Below are 7,232 nucleotides of genomic sequence, written 5' to 3'. Positions count from 1 at the left end.
CCGCTACTGCTACTGCTTCGGCTACTCTTACTGCTACTGCTACTGCTACTGCTGCCGCTGCCGCTGCCACTGCCACTGCCACTGCCACTGCCGCTGCCACTGCCGCTGCCACTGCCGCTGCCGCTGCCACTGCCACTGCCGCTGCCACTGCCGCTGCCAGTGCTGCTGCTGCTGCTGCTACTGATAGTGCTACTGCTACTGCCACTGCTACTGCCACTGCTACTGCCACTGCTACTGCCACTGCCACTGCCGCTGCCACTGCCGCTGCTGCTGTTGCTTCTGATAGTGCTACTGCTACTGCTGCTGCTGCTGCTTCTGCTGCTGTTGCTGCTGCTACTGTTACTGCTACTGATACGGCTACTGATACTGCTACTTCTACTGCTACTGCTACTGATTCTGCTACTGCTGCTGCTGCTACTGCTGCTGCTGCTGCTACTGCTACTATTGATAATAATTCTCCTTCTACTTCTCTTTCTAATATTGCTAGCGATGCTTCATAATTTATTTTTAAATGTATCATTTTGTTAAAACAGGAAAGAACTGTTATATATATTTTCTTAAAGGGATCTTTTCACGCTTTGGTAAATTGACAAAATTGAAAAAAGTTGTTTCAGATTCGTAAGTTTTCGTTTTAGTTATGATATTTGTGAGGAAACAGTAATACTGAACATTAACCATGCTCTAATATAGCCATTATATGCATCTTTTGACGATTTTAAAACCTAAAAATTATAAAGCGTTGCAACGCGAAACGATTGAATAATTTGGAGAGTTCTGTTTTTGTCGTTAAATTTTGTGAAACTACGAAGATTGCTTATATAAGGTATAAAATACGTCGAGAATGTGTACTCGGCGGAATAGCTCAGTAGGCATAAGCGTTTATACTACAGGACTCTGCCAGGACTCCAGGGGTCACTGGTTCGAACCCTGCTCCGGGCAATGTACATTTCCTTTTTTTTAATTTTTTTTTTGATTTTTTACTGGAGCTTTTATGATCCAATGTTTACATTTATCAATATAAAGCATTTAATGAATAAGTTTAAAAAAATGCCAAAATCTGTGAAAAGGCCCCTTTAAAGGTGTAAAGAATCTAAACTTTTCTGCGATTAAAGTTTTATTTAACTGGATTAGTATAGGCCACATAACAGACGCTATTGTACTGATTTGTACTAAACAACATTTTGTCATAATCAACAGTTTTAACATGCCGCAGTTTCCTTGGAAGTTGACCTTTGATTGGAGTTATGTATAAAACATTAACAAGGTATTTGTTGACAGTTTGTCCTGTCACAATTATATATTAGTTGAGCCAAACGTGTGATAAAGATCCCTTTTGGGGTGGCGATAAATACTATTTATATTGTTCAACAGTGGGAGACTGAGAAAACATATGTTACAATTAATTTGTCTACTTTGCCTGCTTCTTCTTTATATATTTTTCTTGCTAATCGTTTAAGTTTAGTTTTAGTTAAGTAGGTATATCAATTTACATTTTTGATAGATATTTATTTGGATAGTAATAGTATGTTTTATTTGACTTGACATCATTGAACCGGTTTATTCATTGATAAGATTGGGATCTCCACAGGTGTTTAATCTCGATTGTTAGGTGGGGAGAAGGGTCCGAATGATAATGTTGTCGTCGGCTTACGAATCACATTTCACAAGTTTTAGAAAAATATGCATACGTTATAAACCTAATTTAAGTATTACATAGATAATAACTTATCTTTATTTTGATGAACTACGTTTAAGGTATAAAACTATAATTATCTATGTGTTGTGTGCCGCATACATACCATCTATCTTTTTTAAATTTGATCACAACGGTCCGAAGTCATAAACATTCATTATGCATGGTTGCTAAAGCACAGTGTATACTAACTAACCTATGTTTATTGTTGTTTGCTAGGGTTATTATTATTATGTTTTATTTTTTTTTATTTTTTGGGGGGGTGGGAGGGCTTTTATAGAAGATTTCAACTAGTCCTTCAATTAACGAAAAAAAAATATTGGTATAGGAAATATAAAAGAGTAATAGACAGCTTCATTCATGCTGTTCTATTATGGTGTTTTAACGCATATAATTATGTATGGTTGATGAAGCACATTGTATGCTACCGATGTTTATTGTTGTTTGATGATGATGTTAAGTTGGTGTTGCTGTTGTTGTTAATGATGATGATGAGGAGGAGGAGGAAGAAGAAGAAGAAGGAGAAGATGATGATGATGATGATGATGATGATGGTGGTGGTGGTAGTAGTGACGACGACGACGATGATGATGATTTTGATTATGATAATGAGATTTGAATTAAATTAATGCGCAAAGATTTTTCTTTTTAGCGGCCAAATGCAGATATCTGCGCTCGGCCGCTGTAAGGGTTATGTAATATTTGCAATCTACATAGGAGTCAATAGCAGATACCAAGCACCATATGCTTATGAGAAACAAAAGCAAAATATTGGCAATCGCTGAAATCTCGAATATGACTTAATCATTTTATTAAATGAAAACCGGTAACTATTTTAAACGGTTATTATATTGCAACAACTTAGCGGTGTTTATCCAAAAGACCATTGTTATAATTACAGGGACGTCAATAGGCCAAACTATTCAGGAAATATGATTTGAGTCGTCCAGGATAGATTTTGAGATCAATGTACGTCCGATGAGATTAAAAGGGAGTTGGAGGCGTAGGGACAGATTCGTTCGAGTACGCGATCATTAAAGAAAACAAATTATGTTGAAGCTTTATCGGAATTCCGGAAATTTGCGATCGGTATCGATTTTTCCTGGTTCTTTTTTATTGATTCTGATAAGTTAGCGGCCGGCACGGACATGAATATTAACTGACGAAAACCTCTTCGCTACTTTCCGAAAATCTTCGACATGTTGCAAATATCCGTTATATTCCGCATTGTACTCACCAGAAATTGCAACTAGAAAGACTACAATGAATCAGTTAGCTACGGCTCGGGTGGGGATTTACCTTTTATCCCTGTAAGGGACCTAATGCCCCAGACTACCGGCTATTTTTTCCGGAATTCGAACTTGATACACTTGATATCCCTGAATTAAATATTTATATCCGCAATTTTGATCTCTAGAGTGCTGACTGTTAGTATTGTATTTGACTCGAATGACTGCCGATTATGTGTTTCTAAGATTAAAACAAGCTTACGAAGAACTTTGTGTTTGCTTTTTTGTACGCTTTCTTTTTAAAAATGTATTGTCCGCCACGGACGCAACAATTGACCAAATGTACCAGATTGTGGTCTCTTTAAAGTGCTATGTTTTTACTGCCGTGATATCTTTAACAAACTACACATTATTGATCGTGGACGTTTTATACTCTTATTGAATTTGTTTCCCCAAAATATGCTCTTCTATTAGTAGATGTTTAGGTGACGATGTTCTAATTATAGATCTTACACGGCCAAGAAACACTAGATAGGTCTTTGCAAAGAGAGCTGTTGGATATCGTGAATGCGTTCAATGTGGCCTGTTTATTTCAGAAAGCTATGTGCAATGTTTTATGGGGATTTCTATCAAATTGCCAATTGCAAAATTTGATTTAATTCATTCGGACCTACAAGCGGGAAACTTCTTCATTAAAATTCAATGGGCTTTTAAGAAGTTCGTTGAAAGGCCAAATTTGACGTTAAACAGCAACGCCGAAAAAATTGCTACTCAGTCTTATTTATCACTTTTTTTGTAAGATTTACCAGTAGACGTTCTTCAGTGAAATTAAGCAAACACACAGTGCCGACAAATATGGAAGGGTATTTAGGTAAAAATTACATCCTTCTTTGTGACTGTGTCATGATTCTTGATGGTACTTTCAATTAGTATGTAGACACCTTTTCATGCTTGATGACACTAACATCTTGCCTGATGTCCAATGTCTTTTTACATTCTGCTTAATGGTATCATGCATGTGTACAGATGCAACATTCTTGTTCGTTAATTTCATGCTGCATATGTGTATGTTGGTTTGTGCAGAGAGACTTGTGCAATAGGCGCATTGCATAATGAAATCAAATATTAATGCGTTTAATAAATTAACGCGATGGTAAGATGTGAGTTTCACCCAAGCACAAAGCAACATACTATCATGCATGATACAATGATGTCAATTGACAGTCATATCGAAATGCTACGGAGGACTACGGAAATTTACGGCGTATAACGGAAATTTTATGTTATAGGAGAAGTTGCGCACCTTTGTAAGATATTTGCTACTGAACCGAAATTAACCGCGTGTTTGTAGACTTAACTTTTTTTTGGTTAATGACTAACCATAATTTTTGTACAGTAATTTACCTTCAATAACCAAAGAAAGTCTATGGATATATTTCAATATATGCTACTAATGCATGTATGCAGAGCTCCAGATAAGACGCTTAAAATCGTAAAAAATTGAATTAAATTTAGTAAAAAAGTAGACTTAAATTCTGTGCGTACGGTTACACATTGGAAAAATAAAATAAGAATTCAAAATGTGTGATCATGCGTAAAACTCAATATCAATGCATATAATGTAAACATTTTATCAATGAGTTCCCACTCGTCTAGGCCCTCATTACAATTATGAAATCAACAGCACTTTAACGTTATTATGAATAACAGACCATCTTTACAACAGTCGAAAAGCCAAACGTTTTCCATCATCTGGTCCTTTTATCGCAAAAAGTCTGCTGTAACCCGGCAATTGTCATTAGCTCTTCTTAGACTATAAACCTAAATGCGGATGTGCCAAAAATTATATTTACCTGAAAAAAAAGAATTAATAATAGACTTTAAGGCTGGATTATTATAGAGTGTAAACCAAGATTTTGCTGAAAAAGTTATCTGGAACTTTGCATGTATGTTGAGAGGAAATCGATTACATAATTTCAAATTTACTAGAGTACTTTTATATTGCACCACATAAAATGCTTTAAAACTATAATATTGAAGTGCACATATAAACTTTATTATAGATGGGTAGGTATTTCGTGTCAATCTCTTTCACATATGAAAGAGCTGTTGGTCATGCTGCTTTAAGTACATATAGATGCACGAAACAATTTAGATTAAGCAAAATAAAACACTAGGTATTTGCCAAGAGTCAAATATATACGAGCAGTAAGAGCGTAATCGTGCACAGCGAGACTTACTCATGTAGAATTGAAACTCTTATTGCTTTCTTTCGAAATAATTTCATGTGTCCGATCTAATATGCAATATGCCCGGTGTTTTTTTTTTGCGGATTAATGTTCCGTTTTAGATCCATAATTAACGAATGCCTCAATATTTTCAAAAATTAACACCGGAATAATGTTCACCGACATTTTTTCATACAGATTGGATATAAATATTATAGAGCTTAACAAAAAATACATTAAGCCCTGTTCTCCCGGCACACGTGCTGGACACACAGGTGGTTAGCGTGTGGCTATGATAATAATTAGTGAAAACATCTTTTTGAATGATAAATAATCATATTAAAACGAAAAATCAAATTTTCTATATAAAAAAAATCACTACCGTTTTATATATAACAAGGTATCCAACTCGAAATCATCCGAAAAAGGGGTGCATCGTTTTGAGCAGCCATTACTAAATTAATTTTGCAGCGATTTTCATGACCCGGTCTTATTCAACGCAGAAATTAATTTCCTTTTAGGAAATGTATATATATTGTTATATTTCTACACATGCTGGGTCAAATTTTAAGAAATAAAGCTATACATAATTCGCTTGACCCAGTTGTTATCGATCAGACCGTATTTATGAATGAAATCTCCAGTTGTAAAGACACAACTCCGCATTGGAGCAATGAAATCACTCTTGTGTTTAAAATGTCAGTTGGTTGAAATGTATGTAAACAAAGGTTTGAAAATGCGCTGGACAGTTAGTTTTGATGCATAATTCTACGGCAAGCACGGTAAGAATGTTTTTTTACATACGTTTTATTGAATTATGGTATCGAGGTTCGTGAACTTTGCAGGGAAAATGCCCATTTCCCCGTGAAGATTTCAGTCATGAATACTGTCTGATCGATCACAGCTGGGTCACGCGAGTTGTGTATCGTGTTATTTTTTAAAAGTTGACCCAGTATTTGTAAAAATATTGCAAGACATATACATTTCCAGAAAGGAAATTTATTTCTGCGTTGAATAAGACCAAGACCGTGAAAATCGCTGCAAAATTGATGAAGTAATGGCTGTTTAAAACGATGCATCCCGTTTTCGGATGATTTCGAGTTGGATACCTTGTTGAATATATATTTAACTTAATTTTTTTAAGAAAAGTTGATTTTTCGTTATAATATGATTACTTATCATTCCAAAATATGTTTTCACTAACTAGTATTATAGCCACACGCTAACCACCTGTAGCTGGACACTTTTAAAAAACACTATACAAATTCAAGTACTTATGCACTTAATTGATTGTAAACAATGACGGTTGAAATCCGTGCGTGGGAATTTTTCTGGTAACCAAGAGCGACGTCAAAGTTCATGACAAACCTGTTTATATGACATTTATTTATTGATTTTTTCCAACTTGATTGAAAATTATGTTTTATGATATTTTAATACATGTAGATGAAGTAGTTGTTTTCTCAACGAGGAGTACAATAGTTGTACAGTACTAGAAACGAGTACTGGTAACTTTCAGGTTTCTCTGTATACCACAGACATTATATAGTCATAAAATGATAAATATGTGTTTATAGAAATTGTAATTATAGCATGGTAAACAGACTAGAGAAATCTGAAAGTTTCACGCACAGGTCTGTGGCAATGGGGGTTTGGGCTACTTTATAAATATGAGGTCGATATGCAATGCACATCGGTAGATTACGTCTACTGTAATTATTTGGACTAGGGAAGGGCCACAATTCCAACACATCAGCCCCGTTATGTTCTGAATAAAATACATGTATAATTTCTTGAGTGCCAATTGCATCTTACAAATATCAAAAACATTCACGGCAGTCAATTCATTGTGTAAACTTACTGGTCTTCATGGCAATTATGAACGTATTTAGTTTAATGGAGATTATATAACGAAGGGAACTAATTCAGCTTATTCAGTTTACTTGTCAAAATGATTCGGATGTTTTCGCTTTTTTTTCCGAAAAGTAATTTATTCAACATACGGAAAATAAACGCGCGCCACCTGATGTCATAATTTAGTAACTTGCATTCTGCTTACTGCCTGTTGCTAACTGCCGTTGT

This window comes from Dreissena polymorpha, chromosome 2, assembly GCF_020536995.1.
Source record: "Dreissena polymorpha isolate Duluth1 chromosome 2, UMN_Dpol_1.0, whole genome shotgun sequence".
NCBI classification, from domain to species: Eukaryota; Metazoa; Mollusca; class Bivalvia; order Myida; family Dreissenidae; genus Dreissena; species Dreissena polymorpha.
Note: the sequence above shows the minus strand (reverse complement) of the source record.